Consider the following 17,422-nt stretch of genomic DNA (forward strand, 5'->3'; position numbering starts at 1 on the left):
ACCAACCAGCCAACCAGCAGACAATACAATCAACAAGCCAAACCACCAATGAACAATTCAGTTACGGTTCCTACCGACCTTATTCATGTACGCCGACAACAAAAAAGCTACTATGGCGAGAACAACAACAACAAACACTGTCAGGCTGTCTGGTGCTGCAAACGCTTGAATTTATTTACACTCCTCTCCTCCAGTGTAAATTTACCGAACCGCCACTGTGATCTTACGCCGTGAAGTTGATTCTGAAACCTTACACCTGCAGCTCCCTCCTAGGCAAACACGCCGCAACGTTTTTCCGTCGTGTTTGTGGATCCGTGCGGATGTAGACCATGTCGAACACGATGCCATGTGAACGTAGGAGGCTTTGGAAAATGGAAAAAAAGAAAAACGTTCTCCTCTTTCCGTAGACGATAGATAAATGCCGCCTTATTTTTTTGTGTGAGAGATCAGAGGTCGGCAGGGGTCGCTCGGCACGGATGCACCGAAGGTGAAGCCGCATGTCGGAGCGTCCACAGGAAGTGAGGGCGCATGCAAGGGGGCGCACACAGGAAGGCGCTTTGTTGACGCTCCCTGCCAGGAAAGAACTATTGTTCAAGTCGCCGTCGGAGTTTTTTTTATCTGAAGCCAGTGTTTACTCCTGCTTTGTCTGTAATCTCTGGCCCCTTGCTGCCGTTCCTCCCACCGCTGGCAGCCGGCCATACATTTGTCTTGTGTTTCTCAGATGGAGGCTTTACTTTCACACTGTGGGAACAATTGTTGCGACACTTGAGTGCCTGCTATCTGAAGTGGATTAAAGGTTTGTTTGGAGCGGGATAACACCCACTAGAACTGATATGGTGGGAATATATATATATATATAAGTAAAAGCAGCCTCTTACAATACTTGCTAATTTAAAGGTGGAAGAAGAGGCAGAAGTTCTTTCAATCGCTCCTTCTCAGCTTCTTAAAAGCTTTAAAGCTCTGACCTTGGCGTGGGCGCTGAGTTGTATCTTGTTTTCATTCCTGGCTGGCCAGATTGTCCTGCGAGGAAGGAAATCAGAAACTCTTCATTGTCCTTTACAGAGGAAACGGCAGCTTTCTGGCTAATGGGTGCGACAGAGATTTATAGCCGCCGACAGAAGGTCTGGGTCGACACCTACGTGGTTCATTTGATTTATTTGAGGAACATTTCATTGCTCCTTGTGGCGAGTCTTCAGCTCCAAAAGACTCGTCCCCAACTTGGTGTCGACGTGATGCCAAGTGTCCTCGCAACAAGATGGTAGCTGAGGAGTCTTTGTGAGGCATCGTCCCTCAATGTGGCGTTTGTTTCCTTTGGCCCGGGAATCATTTACCTACCTGAAGACTCGTGAAAGCAAGTAAACAACTTTAAACCACAAATAAAGCTTAACAGTTTGTGTGCAAATGAAAAAATGAGCAATATTTTATTTAATTAAATACATATTTGAAGGAAATGTCACGCAATTTTCGCTGGTGGCTGGAGAGAGCCTAGTCTACCGCCAGAGCACTGCCGAGGTGCCCTTGAGCAAGGCACTTCTTCACAGCGCTGGAACAGTTTGAACCTCAGCTAAAAGCATTAAAAAAAGAAATAGCTTGAACACTTCTTGCTAGCGGCGCGCCCCCTCCTCCCCGCCATCCTCTTGTATGACATTCCTGCTGTTCGCCCTTAGCCGGTACGCTCAGCAGCCGCGTTCTGTCTGCCTTCAATAGAAATGGAAATTTGAGGCCCTCCCCTCCCGTGGCTCCTCGTCTCTCTCGCTCCGCTCCTCTAGAATGGGCCAGGATGTTTTGAGAAGTGGGATATTGCTCCTAATGGTTTCCAAACACCACAAAAGTTTATTAGGAAGCAGGGCATCGTAAAAGCAGGAGGCTGGAAGGGGTGGAGGACAGGGCTGGAGCGACGCACTAATCTCGCGATGCGACACGATTCCATACACTTCCGAGGTTTTATACTTCTGGATGGACCCAAACAATTCCCCATATTTATGGTCTTTACGCCAAACTAAGATAAGGCAACGTAAAATAAGCTAGGCTAAGCTAAGCAGTTGGATGTCACTGGCAGCTAAGTCCTCACAGCGCTGCTTTGCATCCAATTAAATTGCAAGGAAAAGGCATTTGATTGGATGCCTTTGCAGTGTGTCGGCCCATGTGTGTGTGTGTGAGTGTGTGTGTGTGTGTGCGTGCATATTCATGGCCTCCTCTGGGCCGGGTCCATCCTTGTGTCGGAGGCTCTAATCTGGTCCTCTATACAAAGGCTTTCTTTGATGTGCTGCTTCCTGCCATGTTCAAATGAAGCTTCACAATAAACTTGAGTCAGCCTCCGCTGAATGCATTAGCATTTAATAGTGTTATTGATCAGGCTGAAATAATTCTACAAGTCTCTCTTTCAGTCCTTTCCCAGCCTCGAGGTTAACCCCCCCCGCATCGGCCTCAGAAGTGAAGCAGCGAGTTGAGGAGGGAACACAAATACTTTCCAGTGACTTTCCCCTCACAGTGAGGTTCTTCAGAGAAAGCTGGGATTGCATTTGTGATTTCCTGCCTGATCCTATAATCCGTCAGACTCTTCCCTCTGACAACAAAACATCATTTCATCCCTCCAATCCTTATTTTGCGGAGCCACTATTGTGAAGACGCTGCTGGATTTGCAGCAACTGCTTTGAGTTGTGCTCAATCCTTCAGTTTTTTACTCCGCATCCACGATTTTGACGTGAAAATGCAGTGAAATCTGTGATGGTGCTACCGATGCTAATCTAGAAGCTAACATTTGTAGACTTCCTGCTCAGTGAGGAGCAAAACTACCGTCGACCAATGATCTCATCGGATGGAGCAGCAGTTTTCTGTCTCGCTGTAATGGTCACATGTTTAACTTTATCCAATCAGATTCTAGATCTCCATGTTCTCTACAGGTTCTGGATCCGCTTCAGGGAGTCGGAATTAGTTCTGATATGCACCAAACTTTCTGAGGCACTTGAACCGACCGCCTGGTCCTATATTTGTTCACCTGCTGGTGGTCTGTTCTGGCCCCTCCCCTCGCGATCAGGCTCTGGTCTGTTTTCTGTGGGGGGCACGCTTGAAAAAAGTTAAACCTCAAAAGGGGTTGTGTGTATATATATATATATGTATATATACATATATATATATACACACACAAACATGATGGGAGAACATGTGTTATAAAAACATCTGTTTGTAATTTCTCTTTATTGTCATGGGAACAAGAGACTTCTGAAGATTCATCCACCTTGCAGTAGCCGCCGCCCCTCATACCCATTTCCTGGTGATGCTTTTTTGGCTTTATGATTGGTTGACGGTATGATAAATCTGTCATCAACTTTAATGACGTCACGGCATTAAGGCGTCGCCGCAGCATTTCTCATCGTGTGAGCTTGGAGGTGGACGCAGGCCGCTGACAGGATGATGACGTGCATAATAAAGGTGATCTAATTTTTAATACTCCATTGTTGCTATTCATTGTGCCGCACCATAGTGGAACCATAGTAGGTTCTAATGTGGCAGCCAGTCAGGTGCTAAGGAGCTTGCAGACGAGATGAACATCACATTCGGTGCCAGAGGGTATTCTGGGTGTGGCGCAAAGCAGCTTCATACCAAAATATCTCCTCGCAGTAGGCCGGATTGATAAAGGTGTGGTTTGTGACTGTCAAAACAAAACGCAGACTCAGCCAGAGAACCAACGATAAACGTTCATCTCTCTTCTTCCGCTAGTTTCCTGAGCTCAACTGAAGGAATCCACTCGCCGTGATGCTAATGCTACACGAGGGCTACGCTATACAACTCATGATTCATCAGACTCCTTGCAGCCGTGTGTTGCCCCCCCCCCTCAGAAACGCCTGGGAGTAATTTGTTAGCAATGTGGGCTCTGATCAATCCAGAACACAGATTTAGATTTAATAATCCAAATTGGAGGAATTACAGGAGTGGAAAGACAAGTACGCCTCCTCTACCATCTTCATCCCCCCTCCTTCCCCCCTGCGCTCTCGGCTGACCCCGCCGCCCCCCCTCCCTCGCATCGCTCACGGGTCACCAGTAAGAAGAAAGGGGGATTTAACGGCTAAGTTGGCCCATAGATGTGGGGGCAGAGAATTCCAATCTTCAGCTGACTCCCCCCCTTTCACGTCCCACTGTGCTTTTCTGTTCCCACTGAGCGCAGAGAGAAAACATCTCCCCTCATTTTTGGGGTTGATTATTGAGGCTGGAGAGCACGTCTGTCAGGAGTCCACTGATGAGGAACAGAATAGCCGACTCGCTCTAAGCACGATCTTGCGGACACATGTTGAATGATCTGTGGTGGGGGGGGTAGAAATAACTTGGGGCAGAAGCAACAGCAGGAAATCACTCTCTGGGTTCCAGTCAGATGAGACTTGATCTGCAGGACACGAGTAAAAAGGCAGCGTGGAGACATGAAAGAGAGTCGGGTGAAAGGAAACAGCTTGAAGAGTGTCAGATGCTTTTATTAAAATGGGAATTTAAAGTATAAATACACCCAGTAAAAGTAAAGTTGCAGCAAAGCGTTTTTTGATCCGACAAAACATGAAGATTCATCCGCCCTGGAGCAAAGGTTGTTTCATGGCTTTATTGATTAGTCATTTTCACAAACCAGCGGCAACATGTCTCAAATGTTCTCGCGCCCATCTGTGCACCACTGGCATCTTAAAACGAGGTGTGTTCACGGGCTCTGCTGGAGCATCGGCATCTGGAGGCAGCAGGAAGCGGTTGAATCATCGACCAACAAAACAAAAAAGTATTTTTTTTATTGCTGTTTAAAGGACTGTTTCACTGTGTGAACCTGGACTGTTTCCACAGCCTTGCTAGTAGTGCTGTAGCTACCATATTATCGCTAATGTGTTTAGCAGTGTAGTTAAAAATGCTCAATGACTTTAAAGTGTAAGTATCCTAATGCCAGCTAAGTAGCACATCGCTAAAACACTTATTCACAAAAGAGAGGGGGACATGTTTTATAAAAGTTTATTTCTCATGTCCGTAAATCGGCTGAGGTTTGGTTTAGTGAGAAACGGATGAACTCCAGCAGCCATGATTTAATTCCAAGCTTTGTTTGTGTGGTACCTAAACGTCTTCTTACTGGTTTCGGTCCTGGTCTGCTGGGCACTGGGAGGTGCAGGGGGGGGGGGGGGGGCTTTACAGTAAGTGATTAATGTGAGTGGATGACAATAGTCCTGCGGTGCGAATGGGGGGGGGGGGGGGGGGGGTATGGGTGGGATTGGAGAGGATGAGGAGGAGGAGGAGGGCTGGGTCAGGAGGAGCCCATGGAAATGCAGATTGGCTCTTTGAATTCTGTCGCCCAGCTCGGCTTTGAGGTAAAGTAGAAAAAGGGAGAAGCTTTCCCCCTGCCTCCCTTCCCACCTATTGTGCCCCCCCCTTCTCCTCTCTTTTTTGCTCCTCTCGCCTCCCTTGAACTGAAAAACGCAGAGTTGACCTCATCCAGCGCTTCACGCTCACTTTTTTTTTTTATCCCACTATGTTCTCCTCGGGTTTAGCTGCTTTTATTACACATATTAAAACTTTTCCAAACATTCCGATGAGCGCCCCCCTGTGGCTGTTAAACTAAAAACCGTAAAGGTTACTGCAGCATTTGTATTGATGAAAGCGAGTTCAATAATTCTTTTTTTTTCTGTGTATCTTCGTTTTATTTCATGCTTGTTTCAGTAACTCCAGCATCAGCGAAGGATCACAGGAAGTTATTGTCTCAAACGATGGCGCCGCCCTGCTGGACCGGTTTTTAAACTACGTCCCTTTGTCTGACAGCGACGTTAGTCAGTTTTTCTGTCTTTTCAAACAATTTGGCTTTAACCCGCGTTGTGACATCACATATGATCCCCGGCCCCCCCCTCAGGCTCCATCCTGAATGTGAAGCCATGTCACCTCTCAACCAAAACCTGCATTTCTGATTTGGGAAAGAGGAGGCCCACACAAAAACAGGTTTTAGGTGGTCTGGAAAATGCAGCGTGGGCATATTGAAACCGAGATAAAAGAAAGGAATGAATAGAAACGGTCAGGCTAATTAAATCTTCATGCCGTCTCTCTGAGGAGAAGCTAATCTGCCGGGTGGGAGCTGCCCTGTCCTGCTTTTCAGAAAACCTTTTTTCTCCTCCTTCCAGCCCACCCCCGGTTTTCTTTAGCCTCTGTGAAATATTTTTTTTCACTGATGGAAGATTGAGCCGGACAATGCTGGGCCTCATTACTGGATGGAGGCCTGAGCAGAGAGAGAGGGAAAGTAAATCAGGCAGCGAGGAGGAGGAGGAGGACCCTGAATGGAGGAGTTTTATCTTACATTTGAATGCATGAGTACAGTGGGTGGTATGTGGGATGGGGGGGAGGGGGGGGGATAACAAAACAACAGAGGAAGTATGCTGTAAAAGAAGCAGCGAGTGGCAAATCTGATGTCAGGAGGACTCACCGAGGCTACACTTTTGTCTCCGTCCCAAAAAGAAGGAGGAGCAGAGTGGGAGGAGGGGGGGTAGTCGATGATCTGAGATCAGATGTTTCCTCCTGATAACCAGCAGCTGTGATGATCACTTCCAGATATAGGCAGGCTTTTTTCTCAGCAGCGAGGCCAGAGGTGGACGTCCACCCGCCCTGACCTCCTGATCCTCCACATCCCGGCTTCCTCCTCCTCCTCCTCCTCCCAGCCGACTCTGGAAGTCGGGGGGGAATCCAAAGCTCGAGTACCGTTTGCTAAATTAGATAACAGAGGCTGTTCTCAGCACGCAATGGAGCACCCAGTCTATCAACAATGCTGCAGTGTCTCTGGAGCAGGAGAAGCTAAAATCCAATCTATCAAATGTGGGAGTTGTAGTTTGTTTTGGGCCCAAAGATTCCTGCCCATCGCAGCGTTTTGGGGGAATTCAAAACTTGTCTCCTTCTTCTTCAGGTGTTTAGTGGAATGCAGCTACACTGCTGCTCTGAGGAACTTTGTTTCCCATCAGGTCGGAGGTGAAGAGAGGATGATTCGCATTTTGTTTACGGCGTTCTTGTTCCTTTAAACGTTTCCCCCGAGGTCTCAGCAAACATACGATGCGTTCTGAGTCGTCTGATGAAGTCACCTGTTTTTTCGGTCTCCGCCACCTCCTGAGGGAAATGGAATGATTCCACCTTTTCATTTTTTGGGTGTCCTTCTACTTTCCATCTGTGCCAGTTTGGAACTCGCTCAACTCTTTGTGGCCAGTGCAGAGAGAGAGAGAGAGAGAGAGAGAGAGAGAGAGAGAGAGAGAGAGACCCAGAGGCAGGTGTAGAACCCTTCGCTACGCCTTCATTAAAAACGAAAGAAAAGCCCCAGATTGACCGACCTCGTTGCACGCAGACGCAGGTAGAGCGAGCGCTGTGGTGGCGAGGGAAGAGTTAAGTCTGTTTCCTGAGTATAAATTAAAAGCGTCTTGTAATCACATTGCAGGAATGCAGTCGGTGTACACTGTTAAACACTCCCTAAGCCCTGGCTCCACTTCGCTCTCTCAGCACTGCACACAAAGGAGCCTTTGTTCTCCCTGCTCTTGAAAAGCAATGCTCAGTCACTCCCCCCCCCCCCCCCCCCCCTATCTGTTTCTTTCATTCACTGCCTCTATTTCCCCTCCTTCTCTAGCTCTCACCCTCTTCCTTTGCTCCGACTTTTTTTTGCGGTTGCAGAATGCACAAACTCCGTCGCAGTGAAGTTCCTCAGGCGGGTCATCGGCCCAGCCTGATTCAAACAGCACCCCCCCCCCCCCCAAAAAACCCCCCAAAAAAACAAAAAACCCTCTCAAAGTGCATGTCTCCGGGGATTTGCTCGTCCCCCGACCGACAGCTTTTTCTGGTTAACCACACATTTACGGTAAGATGGTGGAATGGGGTGTTTGAAGGAGGGGGTCCTGGTCTGTCTCTGTACCCCCCCCCCCCCCAAACCCCTCCAGCCCAACAGAAAGTATTCGCCCTCTGATAGACTCACACACCTGGGACAAAAGGAGGCCTTGGGCGTGGAATTGTTGTTTAGCAATCAGGCCGAATGTGACCTGCGTACCAAATGTTGGAACATGTCTTGCTAGCTGACGCCTCCGCCTCTGAACGTCTTCACCTGTTGATTGACTTTCTTATTATGTGGCGGTAAAGGAAGCGTATTCAGGCATGTTCCTGCTCTCAACCAGCTCGGTTAGCTTTGAAATGAGTTCCACAGCAATAAACTCTCTCTCCAAGTGTCCTGGAGCGCCAATGTTCTCGGATAGGCCCCTCGGAATGAGCCGAGCCATGCTACGCTACATGCTAAACTACGCTAAAGAAGACTTTATTACCAGTCAGCTTTATCTTCAGACCAACGTCAGTAAATGATCCACCCGCTCGCCGTTCCAAAACCAATTCAGAAACAACCCGCCACATAATTACTGAAAGACGTGTGCGCGATTGCACGGGTATGCTTGATTTAAGCACAGGCACGTACAGGACGAGCTGTCAGCTCATTCGGTGTGCATTAACTCGAACCGCAGCGGTGACTCATCCCGCATTAACTCCTCCCGTCTTATTGCCAATAAATCAAGCTCCGGCTTCACAGAGTGACAGAAATTTCTTGGCACGTAAAAAAACGACACATGAACTGAAGCAAAACAAAACGGCACGGACACGGGAACGTCTCGAAACTTTGTTTAGTGTGTTTGCACTTAAATTGTCTTGCGCTTGACTCCATGCCCGTCTTCATTTAGTGTCCCTGGTTTCCACTTTTAACTGGGTTGAGGTGGGACTATTGGGGGGCGGGGGGGGGCATAAATGGCGGGATGAGGCGTTGTTTTTGTTGCTTTTCGGATCAAGTTAGTGGCGATGATAAAAGGGGGAGATTCTCTGCTGACGAGGTGGAGAGACTGGATCGGTTTTAATGATGTGTTGTGTATTTAAATAGAAGCTAGTAGTAATTAGCAGCTTGAGGTTTTGGGAAAATGTAGCTTGTGTGCACACGACCGCATTGCTTTATCAATTAAACTGTAAAAAAATCAGCACAGATATGTGTTGATTTGTCTGTGCAGGAAGTGGGCTCTCTTTAGCTGCTTTATGGCAAGTGGGGGACTCTTTAATCGGGTCTCAAACTCAAACGGAAAAGGAGTCATCGAGGTTCAGGCCTTGCGTTGACAATTTGGGTGAAGCAGTTGCCATGCAAACTGCCCCAGATTCGGATGTAAAACATCAACAAGACTTTGATGCTGCTTTTACATTTCACGCTTCCTTTCTAACTGTGTATATATACGGTACTTTTTCTTTTTACAAAAGCAACCCGTAAATTAATCACAGGGTTCTTTTCCGTGAGCTCCAACTTGCCTGATCGTGCCCGGCCTCAGCCCCGCAGCACCAAGAAGACCTGAGGCATGAAGAGCTATCATGCACTTCATCTCTCATCGGGCCCGTTCCAGGGCGTCTGACGCGGGGCCGACTTGCGCAATCGCCTCCTGACAGATGAGTTTCAGGCTGCGGAGGGGAGGTTCATCGCGCCAGGTGATTCATATCAGCAGCGGCTTCAGTTTGAAGAATTTGTTTTGAACACATGTTGGCCTCACACAAACATATTCTCTGCCAAGTTGCTGCTTGTGAGATGAGCCGGCAGCGAAGGCTTCAGGTTAAACACAAAGAACAGACTCTATTTATTTTTAAATAGCGAACATGACTTTTTGATCTGGGTATGGCTGTCAGTTGATGAGGACGAATCAGTCTGATTGAGGACAGGCAGTAATGCTCGTGTTGAATTACTGCAGTATCTTTGATGACTACTTGATTCCTTCACACTAAAACAGAGCAGAGATAAACAGACTTTATTTATGAAGCGTTTAATATCGTTGTGTTTCCACTCTCTGCTCTGTGGTCTCTGCCTCGTCTCCCAGTTCAAGCCCACCGATTGGCTCGAGCTTTCTGCAACGTCTCCAGCGCTACACCAGCGCTGAAATGATGGAGACTGGTGTGTTCTGTCCTCTGCCATGTGCGTTTTTTAGCTTTCCTCGCTCAGTCACGCAAACCTTTGCATGCAAAAACATCTGTCCTACCCCTGGGGGGGGCAGAGCCCCCCTGAAGGCCTGACCCTAGAACCACCCCTGGTGTTATATAAAGATTATGTTACAGCATTATACTCTCCCCGCAGCGTGCAGAAACCCGTCCAGCTCCGCCAGCAAATCTGTTTCACTCTGTGCAAACACACAATGGCCCACATTCTCAGGAGAAAACACCACACATCCTGATCCCAGATGCAGGCCTGCAGCGGCCTGTCTGAGTGGGTGTCTGCTCTGCGGGCCGGGCCCGTCCCATCTGAGGTCTGGATCAGATCTTCATCTTTCAGAGCAGCCTCGCGGATCAGAGGCGTGGAGATGGAGGAGAACCCCACCGACATGGTTTCACTTCCCTTTTCTGTACATTCAAAAGTGAAAAATCACCCAGCGGCGTTCGGTGTGAAGGTTAGGAACATAGACGCCCACCCGGCCTTGAGACGGCGCCTGGTTGGACGCAGTGTTCCTCATACAGTTGCAAACAGACACTGACATGGCCGGCGTTCACACCTCGCTCTCTGGTCCTGCGACGTGAGAACGGATGTCGGGTTAAACCTCGTGTTTGTCTTCTGTCGCTTTGCTGACATCGTTCCGAGAGGGCTTGTTTTGAGACGGGGATTTCAGAAACGCAGGAGAACGCTCTGGAGGCGGGCTTACTGTGTCGTGATGATAATGAGACTTGAACGTAGGACCGAGTCTGGACCGGCATCGCAACACAATATTGTCTTGGACTTGCAGCCACCTCCATAAACAAACAACACAACAAATGTCCCACCCTTTGGACATGGGCGGAACCACAAGCTCCTTAACGAAGGTAATGGATTACTGTTTAAACACCCCGACCCAAGTCTCCACAGGGTCCAGTACTGATTGGCAAATGTGTTATTAACCCTTAATAGCCCCTCCCTTCATAGCCAAACTAAACTGAGCTTTGCAGAAATCTTGTTGAGCTCGTCTAACGGCATGGATGTCGCTTCACGTTGCAATTTATTTTTCTCGTGAAAATGTATTCTCAAAATTACACTTTCAATATTGTGAACATTTCCATGATTAGAAAGGAGCAGCTCGAAGGGTTTTGCTTCTGCCTTTCAACATAACCAACAGAGTCTGCAAGTCTACTGTGTTTTTAACTTTGAGTAGTCCTGACTCAATAAATAATGGATTTGTGTGATCTCTAAATCCAGCTTTGTGAATAAAGGCATGGAGTGCAGCTGTCCGGGCTGGTTCTAAAGCGAACTCAAACACATGAATGACTCACAAACTAATGTTGCGTAACCTCTCAATAATCAGCGGTTGAACAATTACACACCTTTGTTCTAAAGTCAGTAAAAGTAATCATACCACAAATGTTGTGAACGTTTTTAAGGTAAAAGTACATACAATTAAAATATTAGTGAAATACCAAAAGTAAAAGTGCTCATGATAAAAGGGTTCAGATCTAGTCGATGAGATAACGCAGGTTCAGAGTCATGGATGGATTAATGTACCTGTGAAGGTAAGACGACGAATCTCCATGACGACTGGCGGGCTCCTCGCTCTAACATGTTTTGTTTTGATGCAGTCTGGAAACTATTTCCTGATTATTTTTTGTTCTAGTGAGGTGTTTACTTCTTAAACCCTTGAATCAGATTTAAGTCACAGCCCGGCTCCGCCCCTGACCCGTTCCAGGCTCCTTGGGATTCAGCCTCTGGTTGACTGACTCGTCTTTAACCAGCCTGCCAGTGACTTGTTGACTCACTTTGTTGACAGGCTGCTCACACTGTAAACGTGAAGCTAACGCCAGATGGGAGGTGTGTTTGTGCACATGCATGCTTGCATTGATGCGTGTGTGATAAAATCTACTTACGGGTATCGGCTTGCGTGTTCAGATGGGCGCGCATGCAGGACTCAAGATGTGTTCCAGGAAGTATGTGGGGGGTTGGGGGGTGGGGCGTGAACCCAGACCATAAAAAAGTTAAAGCCCCCGTGTACCCCTCTGGACATCGTTGTCCACCGGACCCCCAGGGTAAGGGGGTCAGAGGTCATGTGTGTCAGAGGTTATGACTGATCCTCCCAGTCTTGCCCCCCCAGGGGGGGACGACCACAACATCTCTATTTATACCCGAGTCTCTGAGCGTCGCCGCTCCCCTCTGGGACTCGAGGACCTGCGAGCGTGTCCTTAATGACAGAGAAGTCAGTTTGGCCGGTGTGTTAGTGAGTGATTACACCTGTGTGTGTGTGTGTGTGAAGGATGGGTTAGGGTTAGGCAGTTCAGTTTGTGCCAAAGTTCCAGGTTTGCAGATATCATCTGCGGGAATACTGTTAGTTAATAAAACAGACAAACGTCTGCAGCAGCAGAAACGGCATTCAGGATTTAACAGGATTTAACCCTCGCCCCTCCACAGCAGTCGTAGTAGAGTAGATCCATCCGTCGGTCCAGTTCTACACCAGCACTGAAGCAGTCCTTCCCTGACACATCCAGTACCTCATCCTTCAAACCAGCTTAGTGGAAATCTGTTCTTTATTTATTCTTTTTTACCTGGGAGGAAAATTAATCAACCAGCGTGGTTCATTAAGTTTCAGCGCTGCGTTCCAGCATAGCGATGAGTCACGAAAACAGGAAGTGAGCAGTTTATTCCTCCAAACAATGAGAAAAATGTTTTGGCAGTAGAAGCTAGATGTCAAAGTGAACCAAGGCTAAAGCTGACCATCAACTCAACAGAACCCAGCCGGAACCTGGACCGTCAGGTCCGTGAGACTGAGCACAGGTTGGGTCTGATTAAAAAACAACTCACCTTTCAGCAGCGACACAGAAAAGCCCGTCACGCTAACGACGCCTCAAGACCTTCTCGCCACTGGTTTTGCATCGCAATTGAGACGGGGCTCAGTCGAAGCAAGATTTTTAAGGGAGCCTAAGCTATAACGAGTCCATTTACCACACTGGAGCACTGAAAACAGAACTAATAAACCAGTGGTGGTGCACGCAGGGAGCGGGTGTTCACGGTTTTATACGATTACACCACCAGAGTCGCGTAATAAGAGGCTTATGATGGGCCAACGGTCTCCCAGGGGCCCGAACGCCGTTATCTCACAGCTCTCCTTCTCTAACTCCCGGCCCTTTTGTGCGAGAAGGTGCGTGCGCCATTCCTCTGGACCGTCGCATGGTTTTCTCATGAGTCTATTATGTTTCATGTTGTAGAAGTTTTTGCTGTTGGCTAGCTGTGAGGAGGTCCAGTCGAGTTAAAGCTGGTGAGTCAGTGTTTCCAGTAAGCCGCTGGTTCTGACTGGACCTGGCCATGAGCCCCGCGTATACACAAGCCAGACCGAGGCAGCGTGTTTACAGATTAAAGAACTAGTTTGACATTTTGGGAAAATTCACTATTTCACTTAGATGGCGAGAGTTAGATGAGAATCGAGCTAAAGTCCACAGCTGGTTAGCTTAGCTTGTCTGAAAGCCTCCGAAACGACTCGCTCAGAGGTCAAAGTTCTACCTGCTAGCATCGCTAAAGCTAATGGACCTAAGATCTCAGCATCAGAATCCAGACAGGAAATAATTGACTGCTCCTTGAAGCTTTTAGTTGCTTTCCTGTTGAAGTTCTATGAAATTTTAAATCCTTCATTTAACTTGTAAGCATCAGGAAACAACAAAATGAGTCTGCGCATGTTTGCGGCGATTTAGTGGCTAACACGTGATGAAGAACGCATGAGGAAGGGCTTCTGTTTCTTCTGTGTCCAATCACTCCAGTTCACAGCCTTCATTCTTCACGGGCTCTTGGGGGGGGGGGCGTCTCATGACGCGTTTAAGCTAATAGTCTTCTCAAAATTGATTTGATTCCGGGCTGTGTTTGTGTTGGCCCGGGCCTGTTTTTGTGGTTGTGGTCTCAGAGTGGAACGCGAGAGGGGAGGAGGAAGAGGGGGGGGGGGGGTTGTGGAGACAGGAGAAGAAGAGGGTGAGGGTCAGAGTCTTATGTAAGACCAGAAAAAGGTCCGTTCTGGCGAGGGGTGTTGATGTGAGAATGATGGGCCCTTCAGGTCAGGTGGCCTCTCACAAAGCCTCCCATATGGTCTGCATTTCCCCTCGCTGGCTCCGCCCTTCGGCTAATTGGCAGGTAATCTATCGTTGCTCCAGCCCATCTTCCCCTCCGTCACTCGTCTCCTTCATTACTGGATGAGCCGGCGGTGGCTCCGCGGTTGGTGCCGTGCCACAGAGGGCAGGTTTTACCGAGCTTAGCTTGATGCTGACTGATCGATCGAACCTGGACAAGTGAAAGATGAACGGACCATCTCGTAGCCAGTTCCTCTGAAGGTTCTTCAGGACAGCTGCGTCCGGAGTCTCAGTTCTATCTGGGAAACAAAGGATCTGGGCCGAAACCATCTCTTTCCTATTGTTTTTATCAGATATTGATCACATCAATCTCATCAAAATCAGTGATATTTAATATTGCTTTGGTTCCAATGATCAACTGAAGCATTAATAAGAACTTAAAATATGAAAATGTAAAGTTCTTATTAAAACCGGACTGAAATAGTGACCTTTAGTGTGAAACTGGACTAAAAAACAGGACTATGTGATAGAACTAATGTGACTCTGGACTCAGACTGCATTGAAACAGAGATGATGAAGTTAAGACTGGACGTGTTTTCTCCGCCATTAAACTTCTCCGCGGCTTCGTTCTTCTCATAACAGCGACGCAATCTTCATTCAAAGCTGCTCTGCCCCGTCGCTGCAAAGCATAACAACGCACCAGCAGACACATGTTTGTCATAAACCCAAAATCACATTACAATCGCTTTGAACGAGGTTCAAAAAGAATCATCGTGCACCGCATTTAATCATGCGCCAAGCCTAATGTTCTCTTGTAATTTTCCACTGCAGCAAAAAAAAATAAGACACGGTCCAGTCGAGCTAAGACGGCGCTAACACCAACACAAGGCTCAGTGCTAGCTTTGGGCTAGCATCCTGGCTAGCATTTGAGCAGGGGGGGTAGAACGTTGCTGGCGTTACTGTGTGGAGCTCAATTACATAACTTAAGACTTTCATTAGGCTTCATTGAGTTCTCTGGTAAAGGTCCAGATGTGACTTCATGAAGGGCCCTCTATGCCGAGCCTGTTCCGCTATGCCTCCCCTCCACCCCTGCAGCTGTAAGCACTCAGAAAGCAGCGAGGGAGAGGAGGGTGAGGAAGGGAGGGAGGTAAAGAGCTTTATTTAAAAAAAAAAAAAAAAATCATGTACCCCCTTGGAGATGTGCTGCACCCAGAGCAGGCCTATCGTCCCCTTCCCCTCCCATAGGTCTTCTAAAGTAGGCCAGTAAGTCTTTTAGCATGTGGCCTCCCTGTCAGCTGGGGGTGGGGTGGGGGGGGGGGGGGGGCGCTGGAGGCACAGGGGCAGGAAGTATGAGCCGGCCAGGAGGCGCTCCGAGTAAACAACCCTCCCCCTTCAGTACACGCTCATACACATTTCTGTGTTAGCGTGCTTTTACGGTCGCGCCGATGCATCACCTCTAGAGACGCCGGTGACCTTTTACAGGAAGTTCTGTTAATCTGGATGCTGCTGGTTTATAGAGTAAACCGTGGATGGAGAGGCCTTTAATCACATTAATGGTGGTGTTGTTTGTGCGCTCGCGGAGCATCATCGTGGTTAAAGGGTGGTTTGTTCTCCGTGTCGCTGAAGTCAGATATCCTCTGGTGGAGGTTTTCAAGCACGGGGCAGCTGTTTGTGAATTTCTGGGCAGGCAGCAGACACAGGTGGAGAATCGGTTAGCGCTGTGATTTATAGAGATCTGCTTGGCGTTCACATTGTGCTGCAGCCTTCCTCTGCGCTCTCACACGTCGTGTTCCCCTTCTCGCCTGTTATTCCACGTCTCCGATAACAATGATGCCTGATTCGCATGGAAAGCCTAAACGAGAGCCCGTCTGAGAAACACATTTATCGGTTCCCCACGTGCAACCTTTGGGTGTGCGCTTCGTTCTTGGGTAGAAAGCCAATCTCAAATCAGCGCGCTAATCTTCAAACGTAAACTTCAACTAAAGTTTCCTCAGAAATGTATGTGAAATCTTTCAATGCTGACTTCAAATTGAAATTAAAATAGAGTATCTCGAGCTTACCGGTTTCCTGTCAACAGCGTTGCACGAGGCTTTTGTCTGAAGTTGCACTCTAATCCTTTTTTCCTGCCTACCTGCACGGTGCATGTTGCAGCAGGTTAACAGGTGAGGCTGCGGGGCCGGGGGGGGGGGGGGGGGGGGGGGGTGATGGGTTGCAAACCGGGTCTTATCTTGATGAAAGTCTTGCCTCGTGAAACGAGACGCTTCCAAATGATGGCTCGTCTTTTTAAGACGTGAGGAGCCCCACGTCTGTCCCAGAGGGGAGCCCAGAGTTAAATGTGACTTTCCTATTTTGTGTGCTCAGGCTGCAGGAACACGCGTGTGCACGTACGCCTCGCATGTGTGCTCATGTTCCAGTGTCTTTCTGTTCTCAGTGAGTGGGTGTGAGATCTGTGGTTTCTCACAGTCAGTTCTTATCTTGGTCTCTCTGAGCCTCAGCCAGCAGGTCGTTGTGAAATACAGCGAGAGAGAGAGAGGCTTCGGGTTTAACTATTTCCTCACCTTCCAAGGCCAGGTATCTGCGCCCTGTTTAAAGTTCAAACAAGAAACTGATACAGCGCCGTTTCCTCTGGCAGCGGCCCACTTCACACCAGTCGCCCCCCTTCGTCTGTCGGCTCCACCCGTGTTTTTTGTGGCCTTGAAGCCGCCGCCGTATCACGTTGTCACCATTTCGTGTTTTCAATTCTGCAACTTCCAGCACAAACATATATCCAGATCAACGCAAGTTGCGACAAAGCATGCAAACCATGAAGCTAACCTTGTTTCGCTCTTAAATTGATTGGCTGACTGCGCCGTTTAAAGTTCGACTGGACTCCGTTACACCTTCTGTAACCTTTCTATAAAAAGCCATGACAAACCTTTGAATCTGCACTCTGATTGGCTGTCGCAACGCGCCGCTGCGAGGTCTTCCTGTCACGTTTTCAGCTTGCGTGTCAACGTAAAGACGGTAACCGTCGCCTCCTGCACCATTAGCATTGCTAGCTTCACCTGGGCTTGTCTCTTTACGTTGAATTTGTACGAAGGAGCGCCTCGCGGGTCTTTGCGTGAACACTCCACGAAACAACAATAATTAGAAACAACACGCTTTAGAACGTGAGAAACACTATCATCCAACTGTTTCAAAAGCTCGTCGCATTTCCTTGAACGCCCTTGTTCTACCATGAAAGCGTAAGACATAGATCATTGGGAACGAGACAACAGTTAGCATTGTGTGACAATGCTTCGCCTGGTAAGCAGTTAGCTTTTAGAAAATCTTTTCCCAGTAATGACCTAATAAAGACGCGATTGGTCAGAGGTTTCTTGTGTTTTACGTGGATCAAACAACG

Source organism: Brachionichthys hirsutus, chromosome 18 (assembly GCF_040956055.1).
Source record: "Brachionichthys hirsutus isolate HB-005 chromosome 18, CSIRO-AGI_Bhir_v1, whole genome shotgun sequence".
In the NCBI taxonomy this organism is placed as follows: Eukaryota; Metazoa; Chordata; class Actinopteri; order Lophiiformes; family Brachionichthyidae; genus Brachionichthys; species Brachionichthys hirsutus.